This window comes from Marmota monax, unplaced genomic scaffold, assembly GCF_021218885.2.
Source record: "Marmota monax isolate L192 unplaced genomic scaffold, Marmota_monax_Labrador192_F-V1.1 WCK01_AAM20220418_F8-fsc00134, whole genome shotgun sequence".
NCBI lineage: Eukaryota > Metazoa > Chordata > Mammalia > Rodentia > Sciuridae > Marmota > Marmota monax.
Window position 1 is genome coordinate 1,757,734 of NW_026692281.1, and position 24,415 is coordinate 1,782,148.

Genomic DNA, 24,415 nt, shown 5'->3' on the forward strand with positions numbered 1-24,415 from the left:
TACATAACAATTGATTGCTGATTACTTAGGGTGTGCCAGACATTGTACATTACATCATTCAATTTGACATCACTCTGAGGTATAAATTGTTATCACCATTTTATGCTGGGAGAAAATAATGCCCAAAAGAATAAAATAACTTGTCCAAATTTATCCAGCCAGGAAATAGTGGAGCATGGATTTGAACATGGTATGTATAATTCTAGACCCAGAGTACAAAATCACTATTCAGTTTCACAAAATATTTTTTGCAGTTTACACAAACATATGTGATACACGGTGTGTCATGTATAGGAAAAAATAAAACCCAAAAGAAGGTTAGTGAACTAGTATAGCAAATATAATGGCTCTATCATGAGCTTCCTGGCAGCCAGGACAAAATGAAAAGCATTAGTAGTTTCTGTGAAGAAAGAAAATTTATTCTAGGATTTAATTTTAAAATTAAAATAGCATCATTAGTTTTGAAGTTTAGCTCTCTATGGGTTAAATGGCTTGTTGAAGGCTGACTTTGTATCTTCTCTGTGCCATGCAATACCCTTGGGCTGACTATACAACTAAGATACAGTCTGGACCCTCCAGGAGGTCACACTCAGGGAAGAAATACAGACAGACAGGTCAATATCTGATTCTAAAACACAGAGATAAGTAATTGCTCCCTGGAGGTATAAGCAAAATGTAATAAAAAGTCACTTGTTAATTTTTCCTATGTGTATTGCCCTTCACAGATTACAAAGTGATGACACATTTCTTCCCTCACTTAATCTTCAAAATAGCCATTAAAATAGGTGCTATTGCCATTCTTTTAATATTGAGAAGACTGAGGCCCTGGAAAATGAAGTCATTTATCTAAAGCCCTGATTTGTGCAATTCTAAGTTTTGTGCACCTGCTATGCGCTGTTGTCTTCCATTTATAAAAAGAAGTTGCCAGTTTTGTCTAGTGAATCATACAAAGCTTTCTGAAGGAGTTAGAACTTAAGGTAAGACTGACAAGGCAAGGAGGATTGGAAGAAGAAGAAATGGGGGACAAGGAAGACTGAGTAAATAAATCCTAAGTTGAAGAGCACAGTCTGCTGATAGAGGAGGGAGCTAGGGCTGGTAAGACACACTCAGAGAGATGAGTGGAGTTGAGGAAAGTGATTGTGGGGAGGGAGGAGGGACAGGAAAAGAGAGGAACAGTAGAATGAATCTGACCAAACTTTCCCATGTACACATATGAATACAACCTAGCGAAACTCACCTTTATGTGTATATACAAGGCATTAATAAAAATTATAAATAAACAGAAGAAATATTAACAGAGTAGTGGAAAGCAAACAAGGGGAGGGCAGAGGAGAGGGAAAGAGGAAGCTATGAAGACTGAATTGGAGCAAGTTATATTCTATGCTTATATAATTATGTCAAAATGAACCCCAATACTATCTATAAAAACAATGCACTAAAAAAGATCTACTAAATCCAGATGGTAGGGATGGGCATTAATGATCAAAGTAACTGTGGATGGAATAGATTGGGCTAGCTGGAAGGTTGGTAGAAGTTTAGAAATGTTTAATTTAGTGCATACTTCTTCCCAACTACTACCACATACTCTCACTCTTTTATGGATGACAATTCTAAGTTCCAGAGGTGGTCAGGGAATAGTAGATTGGCATCTAGAACTCACATCTCTGGACTGCTAGGCCCAGGTTCTACACTTGCCTCACCGTTTAACTTCCTATTGTTGAGGGGACTTTATGTAGTACTGACCTAACTAGCAAATTTTCTTGTTGGCCGAGACTCTACCTTTAACCTTCCTTCTCTACCTGTACTATCACCACGTACCCTTTTGTTTTCTGAGAAGTGCTTACCCCCAAGGCCACTCTTGCAGTCACCAGTACTTCCTGCTCTGGCTCACTGATATCCTTTGATAAAAGGAGAGAAAAAAAGAATTCACAGTCCCTGAGCATAGTCCCATGCCAGGCTCTGTTGCTAGACAGTCTCATATGGTTTAGCTTCAAAAATCCTTTGCATTTAATGACTACTTTTCACATTTTACATACTAAATATCCAATTATAAAAGGAATTTCTTAAGGATAAATAGCTAATGAATAATGTAGTCAAAGTTTAGACTTAAGTCTGTCTGATATCCAAGTTCTTTCTACTATTCTAGACTGACAGAAGTCTTTCATCTCCATACTCATCAGTCGTAAAAGGGAAATATTTGTTTTCATTATATAGCTGTGCTGCCCAATATGGTAGGCACTATCCCCCTGTGGCAATTTGAGTTGAAATAATTCAAAATTAAATGGAACCTAAAACTTAGTTTTTCAACATGAGGTGGGAGGGAAAGGGAGAGAAAAGGGAAATTGCATGGAAATGGAAGGAGACCCTCATTGTTACACAAAATTACATATAAGAGGTTGTGAGGGAATGGGAAAAAACAAGGAGAGAAATGAATTACAGTAGATGGGGTAGAGAGAGAAGATGGGAGGGGAGGGAGGGGGGATAGTAGAGGATAGGAAAGGTAGCAGAATACAACAGTTACTAATATGGCATTATGTAAAAATGTGGATGTGTAACCGATGTGATTCTGCAATCTGTATTTGGGGTAAAAATGGGAGTTCATAACCCACTTGAATCTAATGTATGAAATATGATATGTCAAGAGCTTTGTAATGTTTTGAACAACCAATAAAAATATAAAAAATTTTTTAAAAACTTAGTTTTTCAGTTGCACTAGCCAAAATTCAAGTGCTTGGAATCCACGTGAGATTAATACTGCCCATATTGAATAGTGTGGATATAGGACTCACAAAAAGTTCTGTTAGATAATTGTAGTCTAGAAAAGTGAAGGAAAATTATGCTTTTATAGGATATTATCCAGATAGTAATTGCAAATATCAAAGGTAACAAATAGGGTTAGTAAAGTAATAGAAAATCAAGATCTCTGTGGTTTTTTGCCTTGATACATGACTATGAATATATACTCCCCACATCATTGACTGATAAATCAATGACAATGGTGTAGAAGAAAAACTGTATTGGTGGTGAAGTTCTAAGCTCAAGTCCTAGATTACCCTCTGACTTTCTAACCTTGAACAATTGTCCACTTCTTTTTTGCTCACCACAATGAAAGGTATTAAAGTCAAAGGCCATTAAAGGCCTTATGTTCTGTGAATCAATGGCTACATTTTCATTAAGTTAATTTGCACATCTCCGTGAAAGCAAACTCATGGAAAATGCTGCCAGGAATCGAATTATGAAATTCCAACCTCTCTGTATTAATTGCATGAAGAGAGAGTGAAGACTAAGAAATAGGGACTTATTCCTTGGCTTACAGATAGTCCTTAACATGTGTGTTTGCTCAATGCTTGCTCATATGTCATTTTTCCCTTTGGCAATCTGTCTGCCTTCTGTCAGTGGCTCCTAGAGGGCGAAGTTGGTGGCTGTAATTATGTAATACTAGCCAAAACAGTTAAGAAAAGAAAAGCTTTTCTTTGGCAGGTTGCTCCTCCTGAAATAAAAGGAGTAATAATTGAATTTCTCTAACAAATAATTGTTGGACCCGTATATGCCAGACACTATAATAGTGACCAAAAAACGATACAGTAGCAAACCTTCCTTCCTCAGAGGAAAGAACTTTGGCTTCTTGCAATTCTGGCCCAGTAGAAACTTGTGGAATGTTTGACTTTATACGTAGGCAAAACAGATATTTCAGACAGAAGGGGACCTTTTGATTACTTACTACCTGAGTAGCCAAAACTAAAGGAAAAAAATGTGAAGAATTTATAGACTGAATGAGCTGTGTGACATGATAAAGACCAGCTTCTGAGTCTGAAAAGCTTAGTGGGTACAATAATGGAAAGCATTTTATTTCTTCATCCTGTAAAAGATCATAAATCCATGTTTCCTTAGCTATCTGGCTTCATTTGACATACTTGTCTATTCCACATTTATGCAGGATGACTTCCATTTTCTCAAGGCTTTGATTTTGTATTCCTAACCAAAGAAAAAGAACTCATGGTTCTGGATTAGTCTCCTGATCTGTCAAGCACAATATTAAAGACTTTCACTTTTGCTATTTCATTATGTTGACAATGCTGTGAAGTTGCAGTTACTCACCTGACTTGATAAATGAGGAACTGGAAGCTCAAAGAGGGTAACTGCTTACCCAAGACTCACAAAGTAGTGCACTCCATAACCGAGAGTTGAACTCATTTTAGCTGCACGTATGACTCATTCTCTGTTGAGATTTCCAATGATATAAAAATCACTGCTTTGCTTAATGAGGTCTTAACATGGCCAGGACAAAAAATACTACAGTGTGAAAAAAAATTCAATTTCTATGATAGAATATTAATCTCCAGGATATACAAAGAATTCAAAAAACTTAACACCAAAAGAATGATAATAACCTAATAGATAAATGGGCAAAAAAACTGAACAGACACTTCACAGAAGAAGAAATACAAGTGGTCAACAAATATATGACAAAATGCTCAATATCTCCAGCAACTAGAGAAATGCAAATTAAAACTGCATTGAGATTCCATCTCACTCTAGTCAGAATGACAATTATCAAGAACACAAGTAACATTAACTGTTGGTGGGGATGTGGGGAAATGGGTACACTCACAATTGCTGGTGGGACTGCAAATTGATGCAATCAGTCTGGAAAACAGTATGGAAATTCCACTGGAAACTTGGAATGGAACAACTATTTGACCCAGTTATCCCACTCCTCAGTATATAACCAAAAGGACTTAAAATCAGCGTATTGTTGTAACACAACCACATCAATATTTATAGCAGCTCAATTCACAATAGCCAAACTATGGAACCAACCTAGGTGCCCTTCTACTGATGAATGGATAAAGAAAATGTGGCATATATACACAATGGAATATTACTCAGCCATAAAGAAGAATGAAATTAAGGCATTTGCCAGTAAATGGATGGAACTAGAGATGATCATGATAAGTGAAGTAAGTCAATCCTACAAAACCAAACGCCAAAGTTTTTTCTCTGATATGAGGATGTTAATTCACAATAATGTGGATAGAGAAGAATAGAAGTACTTTGGGTTAGGCAAAGGGGAATGAAGGGAAGGGAGGGGGAATGGAAATAGAAAAGATATTAGAAGGAATCAGACATTATTATCCTATGGATATATGATTACACAACCCATATAATTTTATATCATGTACAACCAGAAGAATGAGAAGTTATACTCCATATATGTATAATATGTCAAACTGCATTCTACTATCATCTATAACTAATAAGAACAAATAAAAATTCAAAAAATACACAAATAATATTTTCTCTTAAAAATGCCATAATATACTTAGCAATGTAAGTCTGCCCAATTTTCAATATATTTATGGTTCACCTACTGAGTATCAGCCCTTTATGAATGAAAATTCAGTGTAGCTATTTAAAAGCATGGATTATGGAGCCAAATATCTTGGATTTGAGTTTAAGCTCTGTTAATTACCTGGTATGCCACCTTGTTGATGACCTCAAGGATATAATTCTGAAAGAATCAGACAGGAGCTTTTCTTTCCAGGTCTCTAAATAAGAAAGATAACTCATTTATATCACATTGTAAGTGCTCAATTAGTATTATGTAATTCTACTTTTATTTTACACACTCAAGAAGCATTTATTGAGCCCACTGTGCACCAGGGCTGTTTATGTGGGTCCTGGTTACCTATGTTTCTGAGATCTCAAAGTCAGAATTGAAGAAGGCAAAATATTCAAAAAGTCTTAAAATATTTTCCTGTCAGAGATGAAGGTGCCTGCTAATCAGCTAATCCCAAATTTTCTAAGTTTACAGAGAGTCACTGAGGCCCAAGCAGAGGTGACACATTGTCCAAAGCTACATGGCCAATCAATAACAGAGTTAGGAAAATTGCCTTACTGGTGAAACAGAAGCTCGGAGAGGTCAATCAGGAATCTCTGGACTTGCACTCAGTGCCCTATCTTTATTTTTGCCCTGACTTACTGAGTTCATTCTCCTATTTATATATTTCTACCTCCCACAACTCCATTTCAAATCACATTAATTACTTTTAGCCAGTGAACTCAGTTGATTTCTTGTTCACCCACCTCCGTCATTTTCCTGAAAAATACTTCTGTTTTCCTACCTGTTCCCACAAGCCAGAACAGAAAACAATCACTATGACAACTGAGTAATACCTTTGGGAAGGGGGTAACCCCAGGTATTATCTGTGCACAATCAACAAGGTTACATATCAGGTAATTAATAGAGCTTAGATCAAATCCAGGACATCTGGCTCCATAATCCATGTTTTAAAATAGCAACACTAAATTGTCCACCATAAAGGGCTGCTACTGAGTAGGTGAACCATAAATATATTGAAAATTAGGCAGACTTACATTGCTAAGTATATTATGGCATTGTTAAGAGAAAATATATGTGTATAATATTTTACACATGATACAAGGAACTTGTTGACATTGTTCCACTCTAAAGGAGGCAACTCAGTTGAATTAAAGGTGTAGATATGGGTATGTTTGGAAGACAAACCCAGGTTTCCAAATGAATGAAGCAACTAGGGTGACTGTCAGGGTAGTTTACTCCCAGACACAGGGTTTTAATTTCTCTGAGCTTTTGCAGTTAACCTGTACACTCACTCTCTGGCTAGGATTTTGGATTCAGAGTGTCAGTTTGTCCAAGGACTCTTAACTTATGTGTGTTTGGGGATGAAAAATGGTTAAGAATAACCCCAGTTATAGCACTTTTCTTTTGATGGGAAAAATAAAACTCTAGATGAAGAAATAATTAACCCAAGTCCATTCAGTAGAGGCAGGATGAGAATTTGAAATCATGCCTTTTTGAATATCAAACCAATGTTTTTCCTTCCTGCTAAAAGAGTGAGACAACAGCCTTCATTCATTGGACCCTGAAATGTTGTATTTAGCTGCCACACTGACTTCCTAGCCATCCGCCAGGTATCACTGTCAAGAAATGTCCTTTCCTTCATTCTGCAATGCATAGTTTTTCCCTAATGTTCCATCTTTTCAAGGATTTTCCAGTAAATTACTAGGTTTGAGAAAGATTTATGCTAAAATATTAATGATAAATATAATAAATGGTTATAATCAATGATATATAATTAATAACAAATAGACAAATGATAAAAGATGTTTCTAGCCTTGCACTCAAGAGACCTTAGAACAGGGATTATCCATATATAATACCTTATTAACCATATATAATAAGGTATTATATGTGGATAATCATCATTATTAATATTAATGATATTACTAAAATAGTTCTGGAGTAGGAGACAAGACATCAACTGGCTCAGTGATTCCAGTCCTCACTCTCTTTTCTCTTGAATATGTCATCTGTCATTTAATTTTTAGGCCTTGGATGCTTTAGAGTACATACTACATCACATTGTATGTAAAATTCCTGGAATGCATTAAATATCCAACAAATAATCTTGTGATAACATAGCTAGATTTATGGTTTTGGGTTTCTATCCCCATTTTGATAATTGTTTATATCCTGTTTTATTGTATAAAAATGAACATAGCCTAAAACTTACCATTTTAACCACTTTAAAGTGGAACATTCTGTAGCATTAAGTATCTATGATCATCTTTTAAAAGACATAGAAAATGACAAGAGAAAACTCAATGACTTTTTACAAAATCTATTTCTAGAGTATGACCTGAAGTCACTCTTAGTACATATTCAACCCAGTCTGTGACACACTCTCTAGTGTCTTACCCAGTCCTGGGTCATAATATTACAGATTCAGAACAGGCCCTACAAAATATCAGTCATCATAGAAGGAAAACTTATTTGAGAATCTGAACTTGATTTGGGCAAGTTCCTGGGATTTAACTTACCCCCACCTAACTGATGATACACAACACACACACACACACACACACACACACACACACACCACTATTGTAGGGCCAGGCTAGCAGGCTAGATGATCAGTAAAATTCTGTCCACATTAGACATTCTTGTGGTATTTTGGAAATATGACAGGCTCTAGAATCATTAGGACATTGATTCAAGTCCTAGCACTATCACTTTATTGTATGATTTTGAGTATTGTGATAAATTATTTTACATGTCAACACACCAAGAGCATGTGTAACACCTAGTTTTTAACCAAACACTAATCTAGGTGTTGTTGGTATTTTGCAGACTTGTTAAGATCTGCAATCAGTTGGCTTTAAGAATAACCTTAATAATGTACATGGTCTTATCCTTGTCCATTCAGTTGAAAGTTTTATGAGCAAAACCTGAGGTGTCCTGAAGAAGATGAAATTCTGTGTCAATACTACAATATCAATTCCTGTCTAAGTTTTCAGCCTACCAGCCTGCTTTACAAATTTGGAACTTTATTAGACTTCACAATCATGTCATCCGATTCATTAAAATAAGTCACATTATCTTATATTGGTTCTGTTTTTCTGGAGAACCCTGACTGATAAAAAAACATTCATTTGGAAAACCTATTTTCAATAGAGGATTTACTATATGCTGTGGACTTTTCTAGGAACTGGAGATCATTGCCCTCAAGAATTTTACAATATATGGGCTGGGGTCATGGCTCAGTGGTAGAGTGTTTGCCTAGCATGCACGAGGCACTGGGTTCGATCCTCAGCACCACATAAATGTAAAATAAAGATATTGTGTCCACCCAAAACTAAAAAAAAATTAAAATAAATTTAAAAATAATTTTTCAATATATAACCCTATTGCATTTTCAAGACAGGCAATACAATTGACATAACATATATTATACAGTGTGTTAATATTTCTGAACCACCAGTTTCTCCTCCATAAAACTGGGAGTGTTCAAAATAATTAGTGTAAAAGACATAGAATATAGGAAATCAGTAGATGGTAGCCATTTTTATGAATCTATGATTACACTATGGTTTTGACAAACTTATTTTAAGAGCTTTATCTTATGTTCTGATTTTTCAATTTCTTCCTTAGCAAACATATCCTAGAGGAGCAGTGTTATATCTGATTTAGAAACAGCAATAACAATTGGATTTGGAGTCAAAAGACTGATTTCAAGTCTCAGTTCTGTCGATTACTTGTTATGTTACCTTCAGCAAGTGACTGAGACAATAATATTCCCTTATAGTGTCCCAGGAGGAGTAAATAAAATCATAAGTATAAGTGACTCAAGAACAGGAATGGTGGGGAAACGAGCTTAAAAACTGCATATTAACCATAAGACTTAATTAACCAGAAGAGTTCATTCCCTGCCCATACACCCCCACTCACACACTTTTGTTTTCCATTAAGGGAATATTCCCCTATTAATCAGTGATCAATTCATGCCTGGTTTAAGCCATGAAGTAATCCAAAAGCAGTCATATTTGGGGACTCTTTCTACCTTGCAATAAAGATTCAGTCTCAAATCTTAAATAAAGCCTGTTTTTGACAAACACCGGCTTGACCTCCGGTGGACTTGTAATGGCAAAACTGAAGATTTTTCTTCTCTTGGCTCTTCCAAAAGCCATTCCTTAACCTGGCTTCCCAAGTTCCCACCTGTTACACCCACACATTCATTCCCTATATATCCTCAAGTATGATTCTTTCAAGGAGCCTTCCAAGACACAGGGATAGTGCTATTCATAGAGCAGAGGCTAATGGGAAGTGGACAAAAGACATGTAGAAGGATTGTTTGGAACTGCCACTACAAGAAGTTGTAGGAGTATTTCCATTCTTGTCCAATGAGGATAAGAGAACAAGCTTTATCATGGAAACTCTGTGAATGCAGAGTGAGGATTTCAACACAAATACTCACAACAATGACAGGGAGATCAACAGATGAATGAGGTTGTATTCAGCCTTTACCTGAGGACAATGAAAATATATTTCTCTTTGTGTTGTCTTTTTATTTTTGGCATCATACAAGTATATTGACACAAAGGTAATCAATAGAATAAAATTATAAGTTTTGATAAATACAGGCATTTTAAAGTACCCCCCAAAATCATGTTTCTAAAAGAAACAGTAAATATGACAAATGTGCAAAATAAACACAACATAAAATAATGTGGCAGATCTGAGAACCAACAGAGTCATTGTATGATTACACGTAATTAGGTTTAATTCACCAACTAAAAAAATTTTAGATTAGCTCACTAAGTAAAACTCAACTCTGCTGTAGTAAGAGGTGTCTCTAAAACAAGTGAGTTAAGATAGCAAAAGAATAACAGGTGTCATTATCTTTCCTCTCTTTCTTTTCCTGTTACTGTTCAAACCAAAGTGGATCCAATGAAGTTGATATGTAATATGAGTCTTCAAATACCATGAAGTTTTTCAGCTATGTGTATGATGGAGATAAGTGGTCTCTGACCAAAGGATAACTACAAAAATTCTACCAGATCAAGCCACTTCTTGCATTGGCACAGTAGCCTTGCAATCATTTCTATGGTTATTTCCAGGACTTTGAAAAATCCTAATAACAGTGTTGAAGCATTTGCATTCTACTCCCTAGGATTTCTCCTACCATCCATGCTTAAGAAAGTCAAGGACATCATATTTTTCACTGCACTCTTAACACCCTTATCTGCTACTCCAGCTTCAATCTTACCACTCTATTAATAATGGGAACTATAGGGTCCCTCCCTTTTTATCATTTACTTTTCAAATTTGTGCATCTTTCCACCAATGTTAACTTTCCACAGAGGAAGCAGGTGGATATGTATCCATGTATTCCAATTTGCTTTGTGTTTTTACTGTAGTGAAATATGCAGATATGCTGGTTTCTTTACATGTCTATTATAAAGTAAGCACATTTCCAAATGACAATTTTTTAGACCCAATTTGGACTAAAGTTAGAATGAGAAATGAAAAACACAAGGCCAAATTCACCCTTGAAATTCATGGGTATTCATTATTATGCAGAGTATCTTGGGATTGCTTTATTTCAGGATTCACCCTTAGAATCTACAGAATAATTAACAGTTCCACTGTACCATTAATGACAACTTTTGAGGGTGAGGTCTTTTATTCTAATGAGTAATGGCAATTCCTACTAATTTGCTTAGTCAAATATAGTTTTATCTTCTATAGAAAGAAAGGGAGATTTGGGGGTTGTTTTTAGATAGGAAAACCATAGTAGACCTTATTTCCAGTCCATGTTAGCTATTTACAATACTGCATCCAAGTCATATATGATTAAAGCCAAAAATTGGATGGAGACTCCATGGCCTGTCAATATAGGTGAAGGTTATGTGTTCAGCAGTGTTCAAAACTCATAAGTTCCAGGGAACAAGGAGACATTGTGCAGAAGAGAGAGGAACACAAGGTAGAAGGGAAACTTTAGGCAATATCCTAAGCAAAGATAATACATCTTCATTGAACTAAAAATATTTATTCAGGGATTACTTGTGTCAAGCACTGTTATAGATGCTTAGGATATAGAAGAGGACAAAATAACCAAAATATCTGATTTTTGGAGTTTACTTTCCAAAGAGAAAAAAAAAGCAATAAGCACAAAACCCAAATATTAAGGTATATCATATAATTGAAGATGATTAAATTCTATTGAAAAAGGAAAACATAGGGGATGGTAAAGGGCATCTGGAGTTCTGGATGTGCAGTCAGTGTGCTGTATAAAACATCTAGATGAGGTCTGAGTAGGTACCAATTAAACAAATACTTGAAGGAGGGGGGAAACTAAGCCATAAAGCTATCTGTAGGAAGAGCATTTCTTGGCTAAGTTCGGAGCATGCTCCTTGTGTTTATGAAATACCCAGTACGTGGTTTTAGTAGCAAGACTAAGGAAGAGAATAGTAGGAGAAGCCAGAGAAGTAATGAGAGAATATAGGGGGCGGTTTTGACTTTTATTCCAAGATGGGGCCCTTGCAAAATTTTGAGCTAAGGACTGCTCTAGTCTAGGTTCTGGCCCTGAAGCACTATGTGACCTTGGTTCATCAGAGTTGCATAAATTAAATTCAGTTTGTCACTTGTATAATGAATAGGCAGGATGAAGACAATCATTTAAAACCCCTTTAAGCCAAGGAAACTTGCTTTATAATGGAGTCTCCATCCTGGGCTTCCCATTCCCCATACAAAATGAAATATTATTTTTCCATTAACAGTGATAGAATCAACTGATTAAAGCAAATCTTTACTGGAAGTCTAGCACATATAACAAACAAAAATAGAACTGCTCCAGTTAAAGCAATGTGGAGGGGTGAATGTAAAACATTATCTGCCCTTCAGTCCAGAGATGCCCTGAGATTATTTCTTCAAAACCCAAATATGTCAGGAGCATAATTTTAAGTCTTCTTCCACATCTGTAGTTTTCAACTTGTGTTTATTAAAGCTTTATATATGATAAAGGTATTTCAAGAGATTTACAAATACTTGGTTTGGAATTGTTTTTAAAAATGTGTTCCACTATTTAAAAATTGTAATGATAACACAAGTATCATTAAATTGTTATAATCTTACTTTATTCTTCATCAAAACACCTTTCATTATCATTGTTTAATTTTATAATAAGAAAACATTTTAAATTTCAACTTATAAAATAGGTCAGAGACAATAAAATATCATTTTTATTTTCACATATTTATTTGGGCTACTTTGTAATAATAATTTTTAGAGAGAGGATCACTTCCAAAAAATAAACTTGAAAATCTGTAGGGGCTGGGGATGTGGCTCAAGCGATAGCGCGCTCGCCTGGCATGTGTGCGGCCCAGGTTCGATCCTCAGCACCACATACAAACAAAGATGTTGTGTCTGCCGAAAACTAAAAAATAAATATTAAAAATTATCTCTCTCTCTCTCTCTCTCTTAAAAAAAATCTGTAGGCTTACTTAATTTCTCACTAATCACTTTCAGCTCTAACAATAAAATGATAGTAGCAATAATTTGAGCTAACCCCCACTGTGCCCAGCAGAGGGATCAGTTCTTTATGTCTCTACTAACAACTAATCACCAGGAATCCCGGGATTTGCTAAGTGGATAGATGCAAATGGGATACAATTAATATGCAAAAAGTGTCAAAAGACCCTTGTGCCCATGGGTCCCAATGGATTATTTGTTCTCATCCTGCCAGCCTCCCCTTAAAGCAGGGTGCTTACAGAAGCCCCTAGCCTCTTCAGTGGACATCTTTGCTTTTGCTTTACACTGTCAGCTCTCCAGCAAAAGTAATATCTTCATCTGCAGTCCCTTAGCACAAACTGGGATAGAGATTAGCACCTTTTCCCTCAGAAAGCCTCTAGTTTATGAGCCAAACAGTAATCCTTTTCTTTCATCAGCTTGTTTCTCTGGAATCCTGTGCTTGCAATCAAATTGCTGCCACCTGCTTGAGCCATTGTGCCTGCCAAACAGACTACAAGTCTTACCAGGTGGGGAGCTGTGTTTCATGAGGGCAAAAGGGCCAGATGATTTGCTCCTGGGAGGCTGGGCCTAGCAATCACTGGAAGAGAGGTAATGAGGCACGCTAGGAAGTGAAAAGTTAGGCTGTGGTTGGTTCTGGTGACTGCATAGAGTCCTCAAAAGTCAGTAACATGATGACCCTTTTTGCTTACATAGTATTCGAGGAAGAGAAACCCACCAATTACCTCCCATCTCAATCAGAGCAAAACCAGATGTCCTACACTGTCTTCCTCACCATCTCAACTTCTCTGAACTTATTCCTCGCTTCTTTCCCTTTAACTCACTCCTCTTCAGCTGCTGCTTTTATTTTTTTCTTGATGTTCTTCAAACACACGGGAAATGCTGTCACATCAGGCCAGGGCCAGGCTCTTCTTTCAAATATCCACACGGCTCATTACCTCACTTTCTTCAGCTATTTGCTCAAAAGCTACTTTATAGGACATATCTACTCTTGATACTCAAAACTGAAATACACAATCCACTAGCACTTCTTATCTTGTCCCACTTTATTTTTCTCAATCACACTTATCACCAACTGACACACTTTATATTCACAAATTTATTATTTCTCTCCTCTTAGAATGTAGGCTTTATGAGGGCAGGGAATTTGTTTTAGTCACTTTTTCATTCCCAGTACCTAGAATAGTGCTTGCCACATATAAGATGCTCAGTAAATACTTGTTTGATGAATGGACAGGATTTAGATTTGAGAGATGCTCAAATACCCACAGAATGCACCCTCTAGCATGGATCAATAAAAAGAATCCTGAATTGTGTGTCATGAAATATGAGTTTAAATATTGGCTCTATCAATCATTAAGTCACTATAATTTTTACAGATCTTTGTTTTCTCATGTGGTATGATGACTATTATAATGATCACACTTGTAAAGTCATAAAGCAAAATTGTAAGTCATAAAGTGTTATGTAAATGTTAGATTCCATTGTTACATAAAACTCTTGTATCCCTCCCTGACAAGAGATTACCCAAGACTAGAGAGCTCCAGGGGCAGAAGAGTACACATTTTCTTCATATGTTTGCCAGCACTGAATATTATTATCATTTTATTTTTGCCAATATGAGATGTAAAAAAATATCATCTTGTTTTAATTAGCATCTTTTAAATTATAAACATTACAGCATCTTTTCCAATGTTTAAAGGCCATTTAGATTTCCTTTTCATGATTCTTCTGTTCTTACTTTTTACCCATTTGTTGTTGTTGTTGTTGAATTGTATTTTTGTTTGGATCTGGAATGTCCCCCAAAGTCTCATGTAATAAAAACATGGTTCCCAGCTGATAGTGCTGTTGGGAGATGGTGGAGACTTTCAGAGGTGGGTTCCAGTTGAAAGAAATGGCACTGGAGTAATGCCTCTGAGGAATATATTGTGTACCTGGCCTTTCATCCCCCCCCCCTGCTCTCTCTCTCTCTCTCTGCTTCCAGGGTCACCATGAAGTGAGCAGCTTTATTCCACCATGCCCTTCTACCATGAGGCACAGAAACAATGAAGCCAGTTATCAATGGAATGAAGCCTCTAAAATCAGGTGCCAAAATAAATCTTTTCCTCCTTTAAGCTGTTTTATTTTAGTTATTTTGTCTCAGCACTGCAAAACTAACTCAGATTGATTGCCATTTTCTATTGATGCATGAGTTCTTTATAGTCTTTTATCTGCTGTGCATAATAGCAAATACTATGTCTATTTCATAAGTTCCATCATTTACATTTCCATATTTTATCATTTTTAACTTCATGTCTACATTTGAATATTTTGCCACACAGAGATTTTTAAATGACTATTTTAATATGGCAAATTATATCAATCATTTCATATGTAGGTATTCTGTTTTGTTCTTTACCACTCTCAGATTATAAATATTAATGTTTTCTCAAATAATTTTATGGGCTTACATTTTATGTTCATATATTAATACATTGGTATTTAATTCATCTGAGATTTACCTTGGTGTAAGTAATGAGGGATTTTTTCAGTTTTTCCAAACCATTCATTAACACTATTATCACCTCTGATCAGAAAAGTAACCCTGATACTATGTTAAATTTCCAAAACATGTTTTGGAAACTTTTATCTTACTGATTTGTTTCTCTATTACCTTTTCAGCATCAAATCAGTTTAATCTTTATAAGTTCACAAATACTTGATAGGTCTCAATACTGTTCTCTCTCCCACATTGTTCATATCCACAATTTTAATCTTCTGGTTCAGTATTTTTCTGCTTCTTTTGAAGATAAAATATATTAGCATTTTAAAAAATCCTTTCAATACCTTGATCAGTTAATCACACTTAATGCTCTATTAAATTTTTTTACAAAGATATAGTAGTCTTACTGGGCTAGGTAGTGCAAACCTATAATCCCAGTAGCTGAGGAGGCTGAGGCAGGAGGATTAGGAGTTGAAATCCAGTCTCAGCTAAAGCAAGGCACTAAGCAACTCAGTGAGGCCCTGTCTCTAAATAAAATACAAAATAGGGCTGGGGATGTGGCTCAGTGATCAAGTGTCCTTGAAATAAATCCCCAGTACTGCCCCCCCAAAAGATACAATAGTCTCTTTCCATTCACTTATATTTTCATTTAAAACTCTTTTTGTTCTTTGAATAGATAATACACATTTATGTTGGTTCCTAAGAATTTTACTTTTTTTTGGTCACAATTATAAATAAAATATTATTTTATCATATTTTCTGATTTTATATAGGATTTTAAAATTTAAAAGTAAAAAAATAGTGCATCTGGCTATTTTGAATAGACCAATCTGACCTAATGCAAGATTATTTATACTAATTAGTGTTACTTTTCAAATTTTTAAAATAATTTATAGTAGATGGACCCAATACCTTTATTTTATTTTTATGTGGTGCTGAGTATTGAACCTAGTTCCTCACACGTGCAAGGCAAGCACTCTGCCAACTAAGCTATAGCCCCAGCCCTACTTTTCATATTTTGCTACTGATATTAAAATGTTTGCTTCTCCAGACCCCAATTGGAATGTTGCATAATAGACAGTGAAGACACCATACTACATTTCTAAAATCCAGAATCTTCTAAATTTTTAAATACTTTTAGCCCCAACAGTGGTGTGTAAGGAATTGTAAATGTACAATATATGGAGTGTAGGAGAGGCTGGAGATAGGAGGATCCATTTTTCAGCTGAGTCCTTAATGATGAGTAGCAGCTTGCATGAGTAAAAAGGGAACAAATTCCTGGCAGAGACTTGGGAATACTTGGCACATTATGAGAAGAGTGATGTTATAATTTGGATCTGAAATGTACCCAAAGGCTCATGTGTTGAAGGCCTGGTTCCCAATGTGGCAATATTTAGAAGTGGGGAATTTGGAAAGTGATTGGAATATGGTGACTCTGATCTCATTAATGGATTAATCCATTGATGAGTTCATAATTGAGTGGACTATTGAGAGATGGTGGAAACTGTATAACATGGGACCTGCTTAGAGGAAGTGGGCCATTCAGGATGTGGCCTGAAAGGGTATATCTTGTCCCTGGCCCTTTCCACCGCTCTCCCCACACCCCCAACTTTCTGGCTGCCATTAGATAAGCAGCTCTGTTACACGATGTCCTTTTGATGTTCTGTCTCCCCACAAGTCCAAAATGATGGGGCCAAACAATCATGGATTGATAACTCTGAAATGGTGAACCAAAATAACTTTTTCCTTTCATTAAGATGTTTTTCTCAGGTATTTTGTCACAGTAATAAAAGGCTGACTAATGCAAGTGAGAAGATCAGTTTGGTTAGAGGGTGGGGTGTATGGAAGGTAAGAGTGGTAGGAGATAAGACTAGACAGATAATCTTGGTTCAAATCATGAAAAGCCTTATATGCAAAGAAGTGTGAGCTAATCTCTTTTGCATTTGAAACATTTCTATAATACTTGAGGGTGGGGATTGGGATAGTGGTACAAATCAGGGTGTAATGTTTTGAACAACCAATAAATTAAAAAAAAAAAAATCAGGGTAGAGCAGATAGAGGAGTTAGATCTTGGGAAAGAAAGAAAAATAGCCTCTGAATACCCAAAAAAGTAAAAGTAGCATATCCCAAATGAGAAAAGAAGAAGAGATATACTTTTAGAGTCGAGCATTCCCTGCTGTTTAATAAAGTCAAATCAGTCAAGACAAGAGTCCTAATGTTGGCAGTCCTAATATTGGTAGATACAACCAATATTTTGATGAAATAAACCTTACCTAATCCAAAAAGAAAATTGAGGAGACCATTGAAAAAGGGCTGAGCAGAATTTTGAACTAGACGAATTTTGAATAATCTATGTGGCTCTACTATGCAATACAGGACCAAAACTGGCACACATGCTCAAAGATATAGTATGGTGGCATATAAAATCACAGGTACAGAATTTAAAAATGCCAGGGTTTGAATCCTGTTTGTCTTTTCAACTTTCTAAGTGTGAATTCCTTCAGGTGTAAAAAAAAAAAAAGCATTTTTTTTCAATTTTTTAATCAGCACATAACATTTGTACATATTTAAGGGGCACCATATGATAATTTGACAATTTGACACATGTATAACTTAAGTAATTATCAAATAAAGTTAATTGACATTTTCATCTCCTAATGCATTTATTATTTTTATGCATTTGAAATTTTAGACCCTTCTTTTGTAGTTGTTTTGAAATATATCATAAATTCTTGTAGATTATATTTACCCTACTGTGCTATAGAACAACTGTTTTAGTCAGCTTTTCACTGTGTGACTAAAGGATCTGACAAGATGAACTGTAGAGGAGGAAAAGTTTATTTGAGGCAGTTTCAGAGGTCTTGGTCCATGAGGCTGAACATCATGGTGGAGTGTGTGGCAGAGAGAAGCAGCTCACATCATAGTGATAAAAAAGCAGAAAGGGAGACTCCACTCTTCAGATACAAATATACACCCCAAGCCACTCCCAAATTCCCACTCCTCCAGCCACACACCTTACCACTTCAGTTACCACTCAGTTAATCCCTATCAGGGGATTAATTCACTGATTGGGTTAAGACTCCCACAACCCAATCATTTCTCCTCTGAATCTTCTTGCATTGTATCACACCTCACATCTGAACCAATAACAACAACAAAAACTAATTTCTCCTATTTAACTGTATTTTGGTACTCATTATCTAACCTCTCTCCCATCTTCCCTCTATTTTCTGATCTATATTGAACAACATTGTGTTCTCTTTTTCCATGAGATTAGCTTTTTGTTTCAACAAATGACTGAGATCTGTGGTATTTGTCTTTATGTGCCTGACATATTTAATTTAATGTCTTCCAGTTCAATTTATGTTGCTGCAAATAACAGGATTTCATTCTTTTATGACTGAATAATATTGCATTTCGTATTATATATATATATATATATATATATATATATATATATATATATATATATATCACATTTTCTTTATCCATTCATCCATTGATTAATATATTTGTTGATTCCTTATCTTTGCTACTATGAATAGTTAGCAATAAACATGGGAATACACGTATCTCTTTGTTATGCTAATAAAATAATTTTTTCCAATATGTACCCAGGAATAGCATAATTGAATCAACTGACTGTGCTCTTTCTAGTTTTTGAATAACCTTCATACTGTTTTCTATAATGGTTGTACTAATTTGCATTCCCACTAACAATGTGAAAAAATTCATCTCTTAACATATTTTCTAGCATTTCTTCTTTTTTTTCTTACTGTGGTAGAATACTACAATGTCTTTATATAAGTGATATGATGAATAATCTACAAAAATGAAATTAATTTTAAACCTTTGTTTTTAATTTTTTTTTAGTTTTAGATGGACACAATACCTTTATTTTACCAATTTATTTTTTATATAGTGCTGATGACCAAACCCAGTACCTCATACGTGTGTCGCAAGTGCTCGGCCACTGAGCCACAACCCCAGCCCTAATCCTTTTTTGTTTACAACTACATTTAAGAAAAGATACTGAAAGGGTAAAGTTTCTAAGCTGCTTCTAAACTGCAAAGCCTGAGTTAAAATGAAAAAGACAGGGCATTGTAAAGTTTCTAAGCTGCAAGGCCTGAGTTAAAAAGTGAAGGACCAGGAATTGTTAAGTTCCTCTGCTACACCCAGAACCTGAAATTCCTGAGGCAGTTAAGACAACGCCCTACTGGCCATTTAGTTGATTAATAGCCTAGGGACCTGTGCAGCTTGTCACATAGGCATACAGGGCCCGAACCAATCAGTTTGAATGTAACCCCCTCCTTAGGAATGACCTATCACTCCAGCCTGCCCTGTTCCTGCCAATGTATGTACTAATCAAGTCTAAGAATTGTTGTTTGACTTTCCCGTGGTGTATGGTGATTTGTTAAAGGAGACTGTGATGTATGTAAAGTCCCCGCCCTCCCCAAAAAAGTGTACTTAAGCATTGTTCAACCCGGGCTCTGGGCTCTGGGCTGCTCTCCCTTCTTGAGTGGGCACGGAGCCCCAGCATGCTGGAATCTCAATAAACCCCCTCCTGCTTATTGCATAAAGTCAGTCTCTTGGTGGTCTCTTCCTCCGGTGTTAGCTGGGCCCTTACAATACTGCTATCCAAAATTTCACTAAATTTTGAGATTTCAAGATGGTCCATTTTAAAATATGGTGTCTATAGGCATTTTGAAAATAGGCAGATCAATTGAAATCAATGATGGGTTTTCACAAATATGAAAATATCTCCTAAATATTATTACGTGTAAGAATGCCTTAAGTACTCTGTATTTATAAAAATATACATAATGTTTTATACATGCTTATATAAATATAGACTATAACTATACTTATATGGAAATGCGTTAAATATTCTATACTTATGGATTTTAAAATGCCCTGAAATTTGTTTTGTATGTGTGTTTGCTTTTTTTTGTTTTGTTTTGTTTGTTTGTTTGTTTGTTTGTTGGTACTGCAGTTTTAATCCAGGGGCACTTTACCACTGAGCCACATTCCCAGCCCTTTTTATTTTTATTTTGTGACAGGGTTTCCCTAAGTTGCTTAGTGCCTCAATAAGTTGTTGAGGCTGGTCTTGAATTTACAATCCTCCTGCCTCAGCCTCTTGAGTTTCTGGGATTACAGGCATGCAGTACTATACCCAGCCCTCAGTGTAGTTTTCAGTAGCATTTCACTGATGGCTAAAGATTTTGAATATTTTTCATATGTTTTTGCTCATTTCTACTTCTGAGAAAGGTCCATTCAGTTCATTTGACCATTAATTGATATTTGCTTTGTTCATGTTGCATTTTATTATTTCTTTACAAAGTCTGGATTTTAATAATTTCAGAAGAGTAACTGGCAAATGTTTTTTTTTCCAATTTTGTTAGTTCTCTTTTCACTATTTTAATTATTTTCCTTACTATTCAGAAGCTTTTTTAAATTTAATGTCATCCCTTTCATTGAGTTAGCTTCTCTTATTTCCTGAGCTATATGGATTCTATTAAGGAAGGCTTTTCCCATGTCTTTATGTTGAAGTCTTTCCCTTATGGATTATTCTAATAGATTCTGATCTTATATTTTGGTGTTTGATCCATTTTGAGTTGGCTTTTGTACAAGGTGAGAAATGGGATGTAGTTCCATTTTCCACATATGGATATCTAGTTTTCCCAACACCTCTTGTTAAAGAGGCTGATTTTTTTTTCCTCCAATGTAGGTTTTGGCACCTTTACAATTACAGATAGCTGTAGCTGAGTATTTTAGATTCTGAATCTTCTACTCTGTTCCATTGGTCTATGTATCTGCTTTTATAGCAGTATCATGCCATTTCATTACTACGAATCACAAGCATAATTTGAAATCTTGTATTGTAAAGACCTCCATCATTGCTCTTTTTACTCAAGATGTCTGGTTATTCTGTGTCTTTTGTTCTTTCAAATGACTTTTAGGATTATATTTCCTAGTTCTTTAAAGAACTAGAAAATTGGTATTTTGATGTGGATTGAATTTGTATATAACTTTTGCTAACATGAACATTTTAATAGTATTAACTCTGATTATGCATGGACACAAGAGTCTTTCCATATTCCAGTGTCTTCTTAAATTTATTTCTTTGTTGTTCTATAATTTCCATTGTAGAGGTCTTCCACCTCCATGGTTAGGTTTATATCTAGGTATTTTCAGAAGCTATTGTGAATGGAATTGTTTTCCTTTTCCTTTTTTGGCTTTCTCCATTGATTCATATTAGTGTGGAGAAAATCTGTTTTTATATTGATTTTGTATCCTAGTAATTTGATGAATTTGTTTATCAGCTCTAGATGTCCTATATTAACCTATCAGTTAAATATTTCTGGATCCTTCCTCATTGCATTCCTCAAATAGCATATTTAATCTTAGATGCCTCTCTCAGTGAAGATAGTTGTAGTCTGACCAACCTTGACTATAAAACTGAATTAATACAATTATATAAATTTGGTTGTATTGGTTACAGAAATATTCTTGTCCCATACTTGGCCTGCATGTCTTCCTAAGCTCTGCTACCAATGACTGCTGTGGACTTTGGATTCCTTATTTGTTTTCACTTGGCATTATTTCCTAATCACTCTTTCTTGGCTCTGGTGACCCAGCTTCTGAAATGCTCATGGGTTTTGAACCTAACTGACCCTTTTTGGATTTGTGGATCCAGTCTGAATATCTTAGCACTCCTTTCTTTCCAACCTCCATCATGCCTACCAGTTGAGGAATGAAATTTTTCACTTGGAAAAGCCTGGTAGAAGTTCTCTCTGCAAATATGAGGCATTCATTTGGAGCAGCATTTCACAAATTTTATTTGAGTGACCACTGGCATGGGGCAATGTGCCAAAATGTTTTCCATGAGCAGAGGGTTCTACAGTAAAATGTTTGAGGAAGCCTGAATATTCTAGTCCTTTCATGGAGATACAGAAAAATCAACACATTTTAATACCTCTAAGGACTCTTCAAGGAACATGTTTAATATTTAACCCAGTACTTCAAAGCTTACTTGGCCAAGAAAAATATTTTTTCTCACATAATGTCTAAGAAAACCTTGTAGTATATTACATTTTTGGAAATTTTGGGTTTTACATTTGAACCACTCCAATGTCTTTTAAAGTACTATAACAAAATTATATAGTAGTAAAAATGGAAGTTTGGAATAAGTCAGAGCTCCTGGCTTCTGACTCTTATTCTTCAATTCAGTAGTTATACACGTATGACCTTGAACAAGTCCATGTACATTTTTGAGACATTTTCACCACCTGTAATGGTGATCAAGAAATGTCAACCACTACAATAGATTATTTTTTTATTTAGGGCTCACAACATGGTAGGTGACTACCTTTAGTTATAAATGTCAGTTGTTATTATAAACAATACCAATGGTTTTTATTTGTGATTGAAATTTTTATCCTCTTCTATTCCCTTGAATAACAAAAACTTTGTAATAAATTATTTTGGTTGCTTCATTCTTTTTTTACTTTTAAATTATATTTAAAAGCAAATATAATTAGTTGCATTTTGGTTGCTTCTAAGTTTTATTTTTAGAGTAGTGTTAAATTTATATAAAAATTGAGCAGAAGGTAAAGAGTTCTCATATACCCTTGCCTTCACTCATGCATAATCTTCCCAGTATCAATGTCTCCTACCAGAATGTATAGCACACTGTGGCATATGATGAACCTACATTGACAAATCATTATAACCCAAACTCCATAATATGCATTATGATTCACTCTTGGTGTTATGCATTTTATAAGTTTAAACAAATGTATCTATCATTTTAGTACCATACAGAGTATTTCCACTGCCCCAAAGATCTTACTTCCTCTGCCTATTCACCCCTTCCATTCCCATACCCTGGAAACCTCTGATATTTTTAGGGTTTGTCTTTTCAGGAACATCAGAATAAAACAGTATGTTGCCTTTTCAGATTGCCTTCCTCCACTTAGCAGTATATACATAAATTTCCTTTATGTCTTTCCATGGCTTGATACTCATTTAATTTTTTAACTATTTATTTTTTAGTTTTTTTAGGTGAACACAATATCTTCGTTTTATTTTTTATGTGGTGCTGAGAATCGAACCCAGTGCCTCCTGCATGCTAGGCGAGCACACTACCACTTGAGCCACATCCCCAGCTCCTACTCATTTAATTTTAACATTGAGCAATGTTCCATTGCACAGATTAATTTATTTATTTATCCATCACCTACTGAAGGACATCTTGGTTGCTTCCAAGTTTAAAAATTGTGAATAAAGCTACTACATATATTCATGTACAGTTTTTTGCATGTACAAATATTTCTAATTTCAGTTATTTTCCTGTATTTCATATAGCACCTATTATACACTAGACACTGTTCTAAACCCATTACAAATAATAAACCATTTAATATTCATCACAATTGTGTGCAGTTGGCATCATTGTAATTTCAGTTACAATACCTGAGACAGATTATTTAGCCTGGTCATATAACTATTAAGTAAGAGGATTAGGTACAGGGAACTTCTCAGTCCATGAAGCCCACTTCAAATAGTTCTTGGGGAATCTTAAATTCTCTTCTAATGGATTCATGATAATTTAAACAGGTACCTGGAAGACTTGAATTCAGATACACCTAAGTTCGAATTCCATCTCTGCCACCTGCCCTCAATGTGACATCAGAAAAAAAAGCATTTCAGATCTTTGGAATACCATAATCCATAATATTACATATATAAAACTTACATTAAAAGTGTTATAGCTGGGTGCAGTGGCACATGCCTACGGTCCCAGCAATTCAGGAGGCTGAGGCAGCAGGATTTTGAATACAAGGCTAGCCACAGCCACTAAGTGAGGTCTTAGGCAACTTAGTGAGACCCTGTCTCAAGAAATAAAAAATACAAAGATGAGAATGTAGTTCAGTGGTAAACAACCTCTGGGTTCAATCCCCAGTACCAAAAAATAAAAAAAAAATAAATAAAAAGTTGTTTTAAAGATTCAATGATGAGGAGAGGAAGATGGTGGCGAGGGGAGTGCATTGCCCCTGTGTGCTGCTTCACTGTGTGGGAGT